At 37.5% G+C, this 16928-nt stretch overlaps 1 protein-coding gene across 1 annotated transcript in view; it reads right to left on the reverse strand.

Annotated features, from left to right (window-relative positions):
* Nucleotides 1-12672, reverse strand: part of ARHGAP15 (Rho GTPase activating protein 15) — an 806341-nt gene extending 793669 nt beyond the window's left edge. The window contains exons 1-2 of the mRNA XM_004703839.3: nucleotides 12653-12672; nucleotides 9135-9248 (exon numbers count right to left, since the gene is read on the reverse strand). The gene's annotated coding sequence lies outside the window, so the exon portion shown is untranslated. The remainder of the gene's footprint in view (nucleotides 1-9134; nucleotides 9249-12652) is intronic.
* Between the last annotated feature and the right edge of the window lie 4256 nt (nucleotides 12673-16928).

Raw genomic sequence — 16928 nt, forward strand, 5'->3', positions numbered from 1 at the left:
TTACATGGATCTACATGTGACCTCCTCCCTGAGGGATGGACAAAAGAAAAGTGGGTGAAGGGAGACGTCGGACAGGGCAAGATATGACAAAATAAAAATTTATAAATTATCAAGGGTTCATGAGGGAAGGGGGAGCAGGGAGGGTGGTGAAAAAATGATCTTATGCCAAGGGCTTAAATGGACAGCAAATGTGTTGACACTGAGGGCAATGAATGTACAAATGTGCTTTACACAATTGATGTATGTGTGGATTGTGATTAAGAGTTGTATGAGCCCCTAATAAAATGATAAAAAAAGAAAAGAAAATTGCTCTAACAATCCCAGGAATAGTAACTATCAGGTGTAAAGAAGAACAGGGAGACTAGCCATGAGGATTATAAAGTGAAAACAGTGGAGGTGGTAAGTATACTTAATTTAGTATATACTGACATATATCTATTCAACATCGTTCTTACTATCTACTTCATCCCTGCTATGTGAAAAGCTTTTCAATAAATAAATATACTTCCATGATGGAAAAACTATGGAATGGCCACGAAAATTAACATTTGTAAATATTAAAATATATCACTAGAACAATAAAATGGAACTATATTAAGAAGAGCAATAATTTGGGAAAACGTTTATATAAAATGTAATTTTAAAACATTCCTTTTATTGATTTATTTTTTGTACTCATTATTTTCCTGAACAATGTTTTCAACTTTCAAAGACATATGGTTTTCGTGCACTCACACTTTACTTAATAACAAATAACAGCATTAGAAAAGTTTTAGGTCAAACACTTGCCTGGAAGTTTCTAGAGACAGGGCTAACACCTCAACCTTCTTGAATGCATCCTAATGTAGTACGCAAATTAATGTCATTCCATAGGATTTTCTCTAATTAGAGACTAAATAATGAATGGCAAGTGTGGGCTGTCAAATATTGCAATGCTATTAGAATATTACTTATTGCAGTGCATTAGCGAGTTTTTGTACTGAAAGTCATTATACCAAAACAACAACAGCAAATTAATCACAAAAGAGCTGTTAGTCTGATAATAACACACTTTTTCAAAAGGACTTAATGAGAAAAGTTAACTAAACATATGAAATGAATTGGGTTAATGCCCATCAAAAACAGAAAAGACAAGTTTGAAATCAACAATTGTATTGGAAAAGCTAAAAAATTTAAATAAGATATTGTGGATAGAGTCTGCCATGGAAGAAATGCTCACTCTTCCGAAATTAGCTTTCCTAATGTTTCAGTGGGTCGGAGCCCTGATGGCATAGCAGTTACTGTTTGGGCTGCTAATTGTAGGGGTTGTCATCAGAAACCACCAGTCACTCTGCGGGAGAAAGACTAGACCTTCTGCTTCCATAGAAAGTTCGTCTCAGATACCCAGAAGGACAGTCTTACTCTGCCATGAGATCAGTATGAGTCAGAATCAACTCAATGGCAGTTGAGTTTGGACTATTTCCGTGTAGAAGGTATGAAGCATATATGCTCAAATTCCCCCCCCTTTATCTTTACTACAGCCAATTTATCTATATCTACAGCAAAGTGATCTCCCTCTGTTCAATGTTCATTTGTGTTGTTATTGTTGCTGAGATATGCACAGCAGTGCATTCAGAAAAATCAATATTTTACATGTACCGTTTAATGACATTGTTACATTTTTATAAGTTATACTAAACTACGGTTTGGTTTTAAGAAAACTTGAGGGGGTATTTTTGATTTAAGGTTTGAAGATTATCTCGGGGTAAGGTTGATTCATCCACTTGATCTAATGTTACACCACTGTAGTGTCCTGTGAGTGCTTGATGGGTCTGTGAACACACTCTGATTTCCTTTGCTATATTTTCATTCTTTTCTTCCTATCCTTTATTGACCATACCCACTGCACAACTCTTGTGTCTGCTGACTCTTCCGAACTTTTAAAAAAGATGCATTTTGTATATGATATCAGTAAATCTTTACTTTCTTTGACATCTCACACAGGTTGGATAGGAGGAGGCTAGTGAGGAGCAATTACTGTGTTTGTTTTGAACATAATCATTTTGACATATCTTTGAGACAAGTAAGTGGAGATAAATAGGAGATAGTTGCTAAGACTAGAGGTTGGTTCTTTGGATGTAATATCAACATGTGATACTTCCATGTTTAAAGTCATGGAAGTAAATCAATCAACAGGGAATGAATAGACTCTGAAGACAAGACTTGAGGCCAGAGGAGAAGAAACATGAAGGTTGAGGTCAAAAGCACTTTAATATTTAAGAGATTGGGAGGCAGGAGAAACTTTTCAAAGGAGGTAGAGAAGTAGCCACCATTTTTGGAGGAAAACGAGGCAATTAAATATTCCAGAAGTCAAGGGAAAAGAAGTTTCAAGAGGGGAGTGGTGTTCAATTGCACAAACCATAGCTCAAACAATATGAAGATAGTCATTTAATTTGGTAAAATGTAGACACTAGGAACTCTGACAGTAGCATGTTTTGCAATTCTTATCTGCCATTGGATTTATCTGTATAAGTTTTATATTTAAATCCATGTTGCTATTATGCATATATCCCCCAAAGCCTCTGCCATAAAGTCAACTCTGACTCATCGTGACCATACACAGTGTCTTCAGGGCTGTAAATATATATATGAGCACAGAGCCTCATCTTTCTCCCACAGAGTGCCTTGTGGGTTTGAACTACTGATATTGTGGTTAGCACTCCAAAACCTTATCCAGCACCGTCTTTCCTTTACTAGATAGCTAAAGTCTTCATTTGCTAGCGATCACAGCGAATCCTCTGTGTCTGCAGTAAAATACCTAGTTGTAACTCAAAATATATAGCTGTTTTTTATTTTCAGATTAAAAATTAAAATACAACCATACAAAAATGGCTTTTATAAAGTGAAAAAATCATTGGATCCAAAACCTGTATAAAATCCTAAAACACTTAAATATGGAAATTATGTATATCCTTATAACTGCAGCTACTACTGAAAACTGCCATTGAAGACAGATCACATTGCAGTTTAGTAATAGAAGAAATAAGTTCTAATGTTAGATGACTTTTAAATATATCAAAGTGTGAACATCAAATTATGTCTTTCTCGTACACACAAAAAACCTTGTTGTTACTTATGTTTAATATATAATATACCAAGTAGAACATTTAAAATCGACTATAGTGTGAGAGAAAGATGGAATTTTCTACTCCCGTTAAGAGTTGCGGTCTCAGAAACTAAAAGCGGTAGATGTACCCTGTCCTATAAGGTCACTTTGAGTCAGCTTCAACTCAATAGCAGTGTTTTTGTTTTTAATAATGTACGTTAATACACAGGGAAAACTGGACAATGGATAAGGAAGACTGAAGAAAAATGGGTGCATTTGAATTGTGGAATTGGCAAAGATATTAAATTAAATGAACAAGTGCAGTCATAATCCTGAGTCACAATCCCGTGAGGGAGGTTTTGCCTCATGTATATTGGGCATGCTATCAGGAGAAGGACCTCATCCTTGGCAAAGCCGAAGGTCAGAAAGAAAGAGGAAGGCCCTCATGCAGATGAACTGACAGCAATGGACGAGAATGACGAAAATAACCCTTGTGAGGATGAGGGGGACCAGGTATTCTTTCCTTCTGGTATGCCTCCGTAGCTGTGCGTCAAACTCAATGAGTTTAGCAACAACACAATAGCATCCCATACTATCTTTCTTGCTTACTTCCCACTATTATACTTCTGGCTAAGCTAGACAATTCACTCTTTCTTAGAAATTCTTTGGCATGTCATATGTTTGGGCCTTGACATATTCCTTCTCTCCTCAGTCCCAGCTTTTTCGGATAACCACCACACATATTCTCCTCAAAACTGTCCCCTCAAAAATTTCCCATACAGGATATGACAAAATTACATAACACTTTAAAAGTTCTTAGTCTGTTACCTACAACGTGAAAGACATTTTTTAATGTTACATAAATTTCTAAAATCAAATAGGACATTTTTTACATTCTTTCATATTAGTTGACAAAATCTATTCATGTTATAATTACTAAAAATCTGGTACTGCTAAATTATAAGCTTTTTGATGATTAGTACTGTGCTTTTCATCACATTATACCCTACAAAATCTCCAACATAGAGTAACTGCTGAAAATTATCTTTTAAGGTTATAAATTGAAACGCTTGTTTCATTCAAATCTAGCATTAACTTGGCTTTAAACTGATAGTGGCTGATTATAGAATTTGAGGATGTTGAGTACGGAACACTTCACTTGTGCCAGAAATGAGACACCATCCACTGCTGCGGCCTTGATTCTAACTCTCAGGGATCCTAAAGGACAGAGAACTTCCTCTGGGGGCTTCTGGGACTAGATCTTTACGGGAGCAGTCTCCTCCTCCTCTCTGCAAACCCTGGCAGATTCAAACTGCTGCCCGGGCTGGAAGCAGCCCGACGCTAACATGCCACACTGCCAGGGCTCCTTTAGAGATGGCGTACAGCAGAGCAGAGAGAGAGAGCTCAGAAATATTAAAAATGAGAGTTAATCTTTATTATCTATGAACTCCTGTCTTCCCCATGCCTGACTTTATTACCCCTGGACTTCAAAATTATACAAATCATACAACTATTCCTTCTGATAGCCAAACACCATCTGGTTTCTTCACCACCCTTTTCCATAGCACCCATGTCTTCAGTGATATCTTCACGAAGGTGAGCATGAAGCAGGGCCATATCCTAAAAACTAATTTATTTGGATTCAGACTAGAATTTAAGTGCAAACCTCAAGTCTATTCATATAGCTATGGTTTATATATGCCTCTGGTTCACCTTAGAGACACCATTGTCATTTTACGTTAGAGAATATTATCAATCATCTCCCTGGGGCCTCACTTCCATTGAGGCCATACTGACTCATAGTGACCTTTTGGACATGGTAGAACTGTACCTGTGAGTCTCTGAGACCACAAATCTTGACAGGAGCCGAAAACCTCATCCTGTCCCTAAGCAGTTGCTGGTTTCAAACTGTTGACCTTGCGGTTAGAACGCCAATGTGTAAGCTACACATTGATAGTGTAGTTTCTGAGGTCTTAAAGGCTTGTCTTAAACAAGCACCACCAACTGAGATGATAACTCCCACACTTCCACGGGCAGAGGGAACTTGCCAGAGGCTTAATCCACATGTATTTTCTCGTCACTCCCCCCTCTCCCAATTGAAACAACTTTAGAATGGGTCAAAGGGAGATCAGAAAAACCACATGGAAAAAGCACTCCATCCAGTGACTGTAAATAATAAAATCCAAATCCAAAATCCAAAGGAGGAAATGGAATCAGAGCTTAAATTGTAAGCACACAGCTTAAATTACTCTGCAAAAGTCTATGGACAACAGTGGGCTCCCCAAATCCATTTGCAGGGTTGACACATGACGGTGCCACCAGTGACTCCCCGCTGACCACCATCCAGAGAGGTGAGTGGCCTTCCTATCAGGCAGAGAACAGTATACAGTTAATTATGGCAGATGCGATATCTTATTTATCATTTGATCTGTCTTTTGACATATTTTAAAGTTGTTTCAGTGTTTACAAATGAAGGAGAACTAAGCATGGATTAAGCCTCTGGTGAATCCCTTCTACCATGGACCACAACAGCCTGGCTATCGTGCAGAAGGCATTGGAAAGTGGATGGTTGAAGATACAGGTAGGTTAAAATTCACTACCTTATCATAGGATCTTCCTTATGATCCACTTTAAATGAATTCTGATTTTTAAAATTTTTATTTCTATTGAGATTCTATCTGTTTTACTTTGTTATTGTTGTGTTTTGTTTTGTTTTCATGTTTTTCTGTGTATGAAACTCAGGAGAAGTAAATCCAAAGAGACCATTTCTGGATTAATGGTTCCCTGAAGGTCGACCAGGGCAGGCTGGAGGAAAATGGGAGCTAATAGATAATACAAGATTGAAGAAAATATTCTAAAGCTGATGGTGGTGGTGTTTGTATAGAACAGCGGTTCTCAACCTGTGGGTCGTGACCCCTTTGGAAGTCGAATGACCCTTTTACAGAGGTCGCCCAATTCATAACAGTAGCAAAATGACAGTTATGAAGTAACAACAAAAAATAATTTTATGGCTGTGGGGTCACCACAACATGAGGAACTGTATTAAAGGGTCACGGCACTAAGAAGTTGAGAACCACTGGTACAGGTCATCTTGATGTGCTTGAACTATTGAATTGTATGATATGTGAATTATGTACCCCAAAAATCTGTTTTAGAAATCAAGGAAAAATATCATATACCTATTTTTTCTAGGTAAGTTTTTAAATTTAATTTTATTATATCTTTGTTGTGAGACTTACAAAAGCACTGTGAAGAAAGTATAAGGAGTTCCCATAGGCTCACTCACTCTTCTCTCTGTACAGAGTCCCTCGCAATAGTAATATATTACATTAATGAGATGTATTTGTTGCAATTAATTAACCAATAGTAATTCATCATTGCTAGTCAAAGTCCATAGTCTACATTGGACTTATATTACATACTTTTTGCATATTGACAAATACTGAATGTCGTGTATTTAGAATTATTGTATCATGTAGACTAAAAGAGGCTAATTTTAACTAATTTTCAATCACTTGTGAAGCAAATGAACAAAAGTTTAACCGACCATGAACTAAAATCCAGAATACTTTTCAGTACATTTTAAAGTAAAATTTTATAACATTCATTTTGAAATACAAAAAAATATGATTCTAGTATCCAAAGTTAATTAATGGTATTAAATTATTTTTAAGTGCATATATAAACGAAACCAAATTCACTGCCATTGAGTCAATGCTGATTCACAGCAACCCTACATGATTAACTAGGTAAAATATTTGCTAAGCATATTGGAATATTAAAATGCTCTTAAAATGTTGGAACATTAAATTGTGTGGGCTATGAGAGAGATACGTATTTATTCAGAGCACGTTAGAGACATGGCTAGGTCTCAGAGCTGGACTGACTGTGAGACACTCTTAAAAATGCAGTGTTTAAATAACCACAACAAGACCAGTCTCAGGAAGGATAGAGACCTACATCGATGGCTAACAAAGGATTCTTTCTGCAGAAAAGTATTTCCTTAACCACTGGCTATGCTACCCTCCTCCTTTCTTCATTCTAAAGTCTCAATGTTAAATGAGTCCTCTGGATTATGGCTGGAAATCTAGCACTGTTCCACCCTGAATACACCAGATCTTACTTGATCTCAGAAGCTAAACTGTATCTGGCCTGATCAGTACTTGAATGGGAGAAATCCCACTGGGTGAAAGAGAATCTGGTTAAAAAACTGAAAGTAATCAAATTCTTTAACTTCCTCCTATGAGCATAGATCATTTTTTAAATAAGTTTCTCTAACGGCTGGAAAATAGGATATATAAAAGATGGAAGGAACACTGTACTGTATACTTTTAGGTATCATAGCTGTGGGCAGAGTGGCAGCTCCAGAAGAGATCATTGCAAGGCAGAAAAGAGGAGGAATTACCAAGCAGAACATTTTTTCAATCCAGATTCCTATCAGGATAGTCATTCTTGTGAATGTGTATGGACTGCAGATGCTTATTCATGTGGTGTTCTTTTACAATAAGATGAAATGAAGCAATAACATATCAACCAAATTATCTGAATTATACAGTTACTATAGCTGCAGAGGTTCAGAACCACAATATTGAAGGCAAATTTAAATAATGCCTTTTACTGTGAGGAAATGTAACAAATTGAAAAGCTAATCAGAATATCAAAACAAATATATATTAGCCAGGTCTCCATACACACTTAGAGTAAAAAAAAATTGTATTGAATACCAAGCCCTAATCTTTATTTTTCTTTGATAATTTTAATAGTCAACAAGTAGCTAGCTACAATATTGATAACTGAAGAGGTCTTAAAATGGAGTGTGCTAGAAGGCCTAAATAATTTCCTCCTAAATTGACCATGTCAAAGAAATGTATATGTGTCTTTCAATAGGAGACAATAAAAGAAAAGAAAATTGCTCTTACTTATCAACCTTGTAACCATTTTTTAATAACATACACGCCAAAAGAAAAAAAGATGTTGTGGGGGCCATCAGTTTTCCCATCAAAGAACACAATAAAAATAATATTAGGGAAGAAAGGAGGATATAATATCTTAGGTTTTTATTAAAATGCTTTCAAAAATCTACAGTCAGATTTATTTTAGGTATTTGTCTCTGAGATTAGTAATATTTTTGTTTTCTGCACATAAACAGCAAACAAAGACATTCCATAAAAGCAAGAATTCAATATAAAAGGCAAATGCATGTATGTACATGATTCAATCTCTAAGGTTTATTGTTTGGACAAAATCTCAAAGAAGGCAAATTATATTATTACATAAGTAATAAAAATATACCTCTAATTTATTATGTCTTTTCCCAGAGGCAGCGTTCAGTGAACTCAGCTGTGTCTTTTAAGCTTAGTTTTGATTATGAAATAAAAATTTGCTTTCATTTTGCCTTAAATTTTAATTTAAAATGGGAGGGGGGATTTAGGTATTATTCTGGAGAGAAGTTTTACAGGTTTTTTAATTCTCCTATCTTTTTTGAGGTTATTCTCTAAGTTATACGTGTGAGAACTTTTTAATGATTTCTTTTGCTAACATTAATGCAATGCTGTTGTAGATAGCTTCACACTGAAATTCAGATGATATTTCTTATTGGTAAAAAATGATTTTTTCTCTATTATTGTCTAGATCTCAAATAGTGCATATTTTTCTAAAATAACCAGTACTGTCTGGTTGATCTAAAGTCTCGTTTGTGTGTGTGTGTGTGTGTGTGTGTGTGTGTGTGTGTGTTCATGTGTGTGCTTTTTCTCTAGCAGATTTTTAAAAGCACTTTAAAACAAACTATTCTCTGTAATATTTTAGTATAAGATCTTAGCAAATGAGCCCTGTATCATTAAGAATGCTCAGGAAAGGACTTCAGAACTTGACAGTTATGAATATGAAAAAAATATTCTTTTCTACACCAAAGGAGAAAAACTGATGTTCAGTCACAGGCGAAAGCAACATTTTGTAGAAATGTTTAGATGTTTGCACTGAAACAGGATCATCTGCCGATTAGTTTCCAGTTTAAATTTAATGGACAATAAAAAGGTTAAAACCCACTTACCTTTTCTGAGCGATAACTTGCTAGAGAAACTGTCAGCAACTTCTAACTGCTAATGACTCTTTCACCCCAAACGGAAAACAGTACAGTCACGTGTCAGAAGAGGCCGCCTAATTTCTGTAAGGGAGGGGGGAAAAAAGGCAAGGGTGCGGGTGAGCACACAAACTTTTAAATAAAACCACTTCCTGGGTAGATCCAGCTAACCACACACATCACAATCACTCAATTTGGAGAAAATGCCTTGTATAGTCAACAAAATCATTATTTTATCATGTGATCATGGATTGTTAAACACAATACATTTATACAAGTTTTATTAATTCTGATTGAATAGGGGGGTTGGAATGTGTAGTTAGACAATTAGCAGGGGGAGGAGTCAGCTGCAAAACACCAGGAACTTCCCCTTTTTCTACGTCTTGCAAAGGCTTAAAACTTACGTTTCTACTCTCCCGGATCAGCTTGAACGTGCTCGGGACACTGACCAGGACACTGAGACCCCACCTGAAACTCAAAGCTGGCTTGGGACTCCCTCCTAAGTGGCCCCCGTAAAGACTTCTCCCGTCAATAAGTAGTGATGTCATGGACAGGTTGCAATCGAACTTCACCGAACACTGTCCGGAGCTTTGATACTATCTAAGCCTCCTTGCGGGAAAGCCGGGGACTTGCTAACGCAGGTGCAGGCTTTCTTCTGGCTGTGAGTCTCACCCAGATGTCCCCTCTCCTAGTATGGCCTCGGTCGGTTGCCTAAGCAGTACTAACATCTACCAAAGAGCTTTTGCTGCAGCTGCTTAATGTTTTGTGTGGTCTGACAGAGAAAAATAAAGAAAAATAAAATAATCTCTAAATTAAGACATATTTGCAATGCTCATCAATCACTACAGGATGGTCAACTTTATTGACCTGTAGAGTTCAAGGAACATTTTTAGGATTTATAGCTTCATCGACTAAATGTAACCCAGTACTCCACCACTTTCAGTAATCCACTTTCTTCAGAAAATACCTTTTAAAGCGAATCTTTCAAATTGTCAAGTTTCATTCCAAAATAGACCTTTCCTTGTTTTAGGGCCCTGCAGATTTGAACTCAATGTTACTAAACCAAAGCTCACTGCTATCTAGTTAGTTCCAATTCATAGCGACCTCTAGGACAGAGTAGAACGGACCGCGTGGGTTCCCAACACCAACTCTCTACAGGAGTAAGAAGCTTCCCCTTTTTCCTTCCAAGTGGCTGGTGGATTTGAACCACTGACCTTACAGTTACCAGTCTGATGCAGAATCCACTAATCCACCAGAGCGCCTACTTTAATGCTAAGCATAAAGTATTAAAATATGGACGCCAGCATTGAGACCTTGGCTAAGCATTGTGAGATTTAGGTTATCTAAATAAATTTTATAAGCAAAAAAAAAAATCTATCTCAAGGAATAAGAAAAGTAAATTAATTGAAAAATTTTATAAGTCATGAAGAACTGTATCATACATTCATTATACATTAGCATTTGTCATGAGCTGGAAAAGGCGAATTCCTCCTTAGAAGCATCCAATAAATTCAATATATCCTACTCAATTGCTCCCTTTTAGCCTTTATAAATCCAAGCTATGCTTTGAAGTCAAAGACCAGGAAATAAATTAGACTTCAGATTTTCTATTTTCATAAATGCTAATAAATGATCATGGATAGAAAATTTATAAAGCATTAGTATATTCATTTAAGTAATAAATAAATGTGACCAATTACAAAAAAAAATCACATTTAGGTTTTAATCCCTCACTAGTAGATATTGAATGCTGAGGAAAGCACAATTAAGAAAATGTTGACTGACACTTGGGTTTGATCACAAGAGGAGATATGCTTAAAGATTAAGTCACTAGTACTTTGGCACTTCTTGCTAGACACTTTCTAGTAGCTAATATTTATTGACTGTTTGCTATGAGCTAAGTACCACACCATGTACCTGACATTTGTTATTTCATTTACTCCTCACAACCAACAACCTGTGTGTTAGCTGACATTTTTATGCTATCTTTATATATGAGGAAACTGAGGTTAACTAGTTGCCCAAATTAGTAAAGAATGCAGCCTGGGGAATCTGACCTCAGAGCCTTTGTTCTAAATTACTGCAGTACCTCCTAAGCACTTGTAGCATGACTCTGCTCGAATAACACTGAAGAAATGTTGGGGCTTGGGGACTCCAGTTTCCCTCTTGTACAGTGTAGGACCAAACTCTTCACTGCCAGAGAAAGATTAACCGCTAGGCATCCCATCTGGGAATTAGGCTAAGGTAAGATAACTGGCCTACTACCCCAATTTAAATTCAAATAATAGAAATTAATAGAAGGATAAATGGGAAAAACAGTTCTCTGTTCCTAGGAAAGAACATTAACATTGGAAATCTGTCAATCTGGAACAATGAATCTACAAATAGATCAAATAAAATCCCCGTTATAATTGCAGCTGGATTTTCTGAGAAACGCCAACTAGCTCTTTCCAGACTTTCCATAGAAAAACAAAGGATAGAAAAATGGCAAATCCATTTGCACACAGGAAAGCAAAGATTGAGAATTTGCCCTGTCAGAGGCTGACACGGTCCAAGAACACAGTGATAAAAACGTTTCTGTGCTGGCCCAGGAGCAGCTCAGAAAAACATTGTATTTGTTTGAGAACTTGATGTCTGACAAAGATGGCATAGTAAGGTAAACAAGAAGGAACAGATGGTTTAGTAGATGGTGCTGGCAGGAGGCACTCACTAAACAGAGCAAACTCGATCTGGGCCCCAACATGAGACCACATGCAAGGGTGGACCCCAGATGGATTGAAAACCTACATTTGAAAGGTAGAACAATGGTGCTGACACAATAAACATTTGGCAGCATTAGAACATTCTTAAACAATACCCTGAGTTTCAAAAGCAAAAGAGCAAAACAATATGCATTTAATGATAAAGTTATTAAGGACTCAGTTGAGTACAGAGCATAATAGGAAACCGTTACAGACAAAGAGATGGTTTATAGAAGATACCTTGAAAATGACAGTGCAAACAGGAAACAAACAAATAAGTTGACTGAGAAGTTAATGAAAGGGAAAACTCAAAGAGCTCAACTTGTACATGAAGAGGCAAACTTACCAGTAATCACACTAAACATAAGTTAAATCAGCTCCCGTTGAAATGTCAAAAGCCTGGATGAGAACCTAAGGAGAGAAGAACTCTCATACACTGCTGGTTGTAAACTGAAGCCATTCTGAGAAGCAGTCTGGCAATATAGAGGACAACAAAATATATCAAACCCTGGCTTCTAGCAACCACACTTTGATTTGATAAATTCCTGATACAAAGTTGCTTTCCTTCTGTGTTAGCCTGGGTACTTTAGAGAAATAATTCCACAGAAAATCATGTATAGGAGAGAGTTTTATATAAAGGTTAAGTGCACACCAAGAAAACATCCCAACCCAGTGCTGCCCAAGTCTGCAAGTCCAACATTAACCCATGTGTCTGACACCAATCCACAAAGTCCTCCACTAGCTCACCAAACACACGCAATGACACCAACTGCAGGAGGAATGTCGAATCAGTGAATGTGTAAGCATCTCAGCGCTGGCAGGAGTCTCCACACGGCTGCTCTAGCACCCAGGGCTGTATCGAGGTAGGTCCATGTGGCTTCTCCTTCTCCTGCTAAGGCAACTGCACCCTGGTCCGACCATCACAAAGCAAGAGACCTGAGAACTCGAAAGGCGAGGCTCACCAAGCCATTTATCCTCTGCCCTTCAATGAACCCCACATGCATTTATCGGCCAGGTTGGCCCAATAAACTAACTACCTCACCTTCCTTTGTTATTAGTTAGGTTTGATGATTTGCAGCTTGGCTCTTGTACCACAGGTAATGTTTTCCCTTGGGGTGTTTGAATGTATGTTTAGAGAGGGTGGGAACAAAGGTTAAATAAAGACACTTAAATGAGATGTGAATTGGGCGCTGAAGAGCATTAAAAAAGGTAAGAAAGACTGACATGGGCTTGACAAGGGGCAGCTCAACCTCCCTGAGACTCGCATGATGTAGAATGAAAGCGTTCCCTCTAGAGTGGAGGCCCCATTTGCAAGCAGTCACAGCATTTGTAAGCCCTTTAATCTGGGAGTGAGTCACGGGTATTGAGCATTTAGCATGTGCCAGTCAATACACCATGCCTTCTTTTGTTGCCCAGCTACATATCATCCTCTCATCACTTACTGTTCTTTTTGATTCGAAAACATTGTCACAGAAACTGTTTCCAATGTATTGAGGGTCTTCCTCTTCTTCGCTGACCCTCTACTTAACCAACCACGATATCCTTATGAGGGAATGCTCCCACCTGCTAAATTTTGAACTGTGAGGCCAATCAAGGCTCATCAACCTTGTTTCTATGCAGCGTTCTTACTGTGCCTCCTCCAAGAAAGAGTTGTTGCTTCCTCTGGCAATTGCTGTTAGGTGCTTAGCAAGTAAATTCTGACTCATAGTGACCCTATGCCCAACAGAAAGACTGTCAAGCCCTGGGCCGTCCTCACCAGTCGTCTGTTTAAACTATTGCTGTAGCCTGTGTCAATCCATCTCCTGGAGTGTCTTCCGATTTTTTTTAATGCTCCTCTGCTTTACCAAGCATGATGTCTTCCTCCTGAAACTGGTCCCTCTCCTGATGATATATCCCAAATACTTGGACAAGGGTGCTGTCCCTTTTTCTCAGGTGCATTCTGGATGTGCTTCTGAGATAGATGTGTTTGTTCTTTTGGTATTTAGTGGTATGCTTCATATTCTTCATCAAAACCATAATTCCAATCAATTCACCTTTAGTCATCTTTACTCATTGTCTAGCTCTCGTTTGCACAAGGACAATTAAAAATAGTTTGGCTAGGGCCAGGCACACCTTAGTTCTCAAGTTGATACTTTTACTTTTTAAAAATTTAAAGTAGTTTTACCCACACATCATTGGGCTCATTCGGAATGCTACCTGATTTAAAGTCAGCTTCAGGGCTGGGTCCTCTCAACATCCTTGTTACATCTCTATGCTGAGCAATTCTTCAGAGAAGCTGGATTCTAGGAAGAAAAGTGTGGCATCAGAATTTGAGGAAGGCTTATTAACAATCTGCAGTATGCAGATGACACAACCTTGCTTGCTGAAAGGGAGGAGCAATTGAAACACTTGCTGATGAAGATCAAGGATGGAAGCCTTCACTATGCATTACAACTCAATGTAAGGAAGACCAAAATACTCACAACTAGACCCATAGGTAATATGATAAATGAAGAAAAGGTTAAAAATTTTCAAGGATTTTTCTCTTTTTAAAAAAAATCATTTTATTGGGGGCTTGTACAATTCTTATCACAATCCATACACACATCCATTGTTTGTCAAGCACATTTGTACATTTGTTGCCCTCATCATTCTCTTAACATTTGCTCTCTACTTGAGCCAAGGCTTTTGCTTTATTTGGATTCACAGTTAATGCTCATGGAAGCAGCAGGCAAGCGATCAAAAGATATATTGCATTAGGTGAATCTGCTTCACAAGGCCTCTTTAGAGTATTGAAGACCAAGGATGCTACTTTGAGGACAAAGGTACACCGGACACAAGCCATGGCATTCTTCATTGCATAATGTGCATGTGAAAGTTAGACATGAATAGGATAGACAGTAGAAGAATTTGAATTGTGATGCTGGAGAAGAATATTGAAAGTACCATAGGCTGCTAAAAGGACCTACAGATCTGTATTAGAAGAAGTAAGGCCAGAATAGTCCTTAGAGGCAAAGATGGCAGGACTTAATTTTACTCTGGCCATATTGTCAGGAGAGAACAGTCCCTGGTGAAGAAAATTCTACACACTTTTCTGTTTGATAGAGTGGAGGGGCAGCAACAAAGAGGAAGGCCCTCAATGAGGTGGATTGACATGGTGGCTGAATCAATGGACTCGGGCATAGAAGCAATTGTGAGGATGGTGCAGGACTGTGCAGTTTGGGTCTGTTGTGTAGGGTCACTCTGGGTTGGAACTGACTCCATGTTACCTAACAGCAACACTCACTGCAGTGTCATTTTTAACATTTATTCATTTTATTTTTTACTGCTGCGTCCATGAACAGTGATTGTGGATCCAAGTAAAATGAAATCCTTCACAAATTCAAGTGTCTGTCCATTTTTCATGATGAGGCTTACTCTTTCAGTCGTGAGGATTTTTGATTTCTTGATGTTAACCGAAGGCAGGAGTCATTGACCTTCATCGGTAAATGCTTTAAGTCCTCTTCGCTTTCAGCAATCAAGGCGGTGCCATTTGCACAACAGGTTTATTGAAACGTCTTTGACAATCCTGAAGTCATGGTCCTTTTCATGGAGCCAGCTGCTCAGATCATCTGCTAATCGTGAAGATGAAATCAAAAATGCTGAAAGACTCTGAGCCTTTCCTGATTTTAAACATGCAGGATCCCCTTGTCTAGTCAATCAAATAACTGTTCATTCCTCGGTTAAATATTCTGAAATCCCCATTCCTTGCAATGTTCTTCATCCTTTATTATGATCCACATAGTCCCATGCATTTGCATAGGCCATGAAATACAGGCAAGCATCTTACTGCTTTTCTCTGCTTCCAGCCAAATTCCATCTGATATCAGTATTAACATCCCTGGCTTCACATCATCTTCTGACTCTAGCTTGAATTTCTGCCAATTTCCTGTCAAAGTACTGCTGCTATTCTTTTTGAATTATCTTCAACCAAGTTTTCTAATATGTGGCATTATTAATATTATTTGATAGTTTCTGCATTCCATTGGATCATTTGTCTTTGCAATGGGCATAGATATAGATCTCTTCCGGTTGGCTGGCCAAGTAGCTGTCTTGCAAATATCTAGGCTTAGATGAGTGAAAATTTCAGCATTGCATTTGTTTATTAAAATATTTCAATTGGTAGTTATGTATTCCAGGAGGCTTGCTTTTTTCTGTTTTTAAAAAGTAATTAGCTTTTTTTTTTTTACAGTTTCACAACACACAATTCACATATTGTACATTTCACCAATTAAAATCATTTTCATAAGAGTTATGAAACCATCACCACTATCAATTCCAAGACATTTCTTCAGCCTTGTATTCATTGCTGTTATCGCTCCATTTCCAATCCACGTCACCTGCTGTGTCCCTTTTAAAATATTTACCAACACAGGTTCTTGATTGCACGCTGCCTCCTGATATGACTGAACATTGGCCAGTTCTTTTTGACACAGTGATTCTGTGTCTTCTTCTCACCCTGTTTTTTTTTCTTCTTCTTTTTAATGCTGATTGCATCATTTTGTCAATAGAATCCTTCAATATTTCAGCTTGTGGCTTGGATTTTCTTTTTAATTCTTTCAGCTTGAGAAATACTGTGTGTTCAACTATTTGGATGTTTAACTCCAGGTTACTTCATTAAAATTCTTTTACTATTTGAATAGTCCTTTGACACATCCTGTTAAACTCTTTAACGTCACCATCATGGTTTTTCCTTTTAGTTTCAATTTAGCTTAAAATTAAATTTAGCTTGAAAGCAAATTCCCAGAGTTTCTTCTGACACTCATTTTGGTATTTTTTTTCCTGCATTTTTAATGAGCCTTTGCTTTCTTCATATGTAATGTCTTTGATCTGGCCTCATAACTTTCCTAGTGTTTGGACATTAGTCTGCAATACATCAGCAATCATTGATAACGAGAAATAAATGAAAGTAGTAAAACGGGATATGAAATATTGATGAAGTATATTTTGGATAAGCAAGAGAAGTCTCAACAAAGAAACTTAAGTAAAATTTAAGTGTGGGAGT

The sequence above is a fragment of the Echinops telfairi genome, unplaced genomic scaffold (genome assembly GCF_000313985.2).
Source record: "Echinops telfairi isolate 266 unplaced genomic scaffold, ASM31398v2 ScPeMD7_4;HRSCAF=17, whole genome shotgun sequence".
NCBI classification, from domain to species: Eukaryota; Metazoa; Chordata; class Mammalia; order Afrosoricida; family Tenrecidae; genus Echinops; species Echinops telfairi.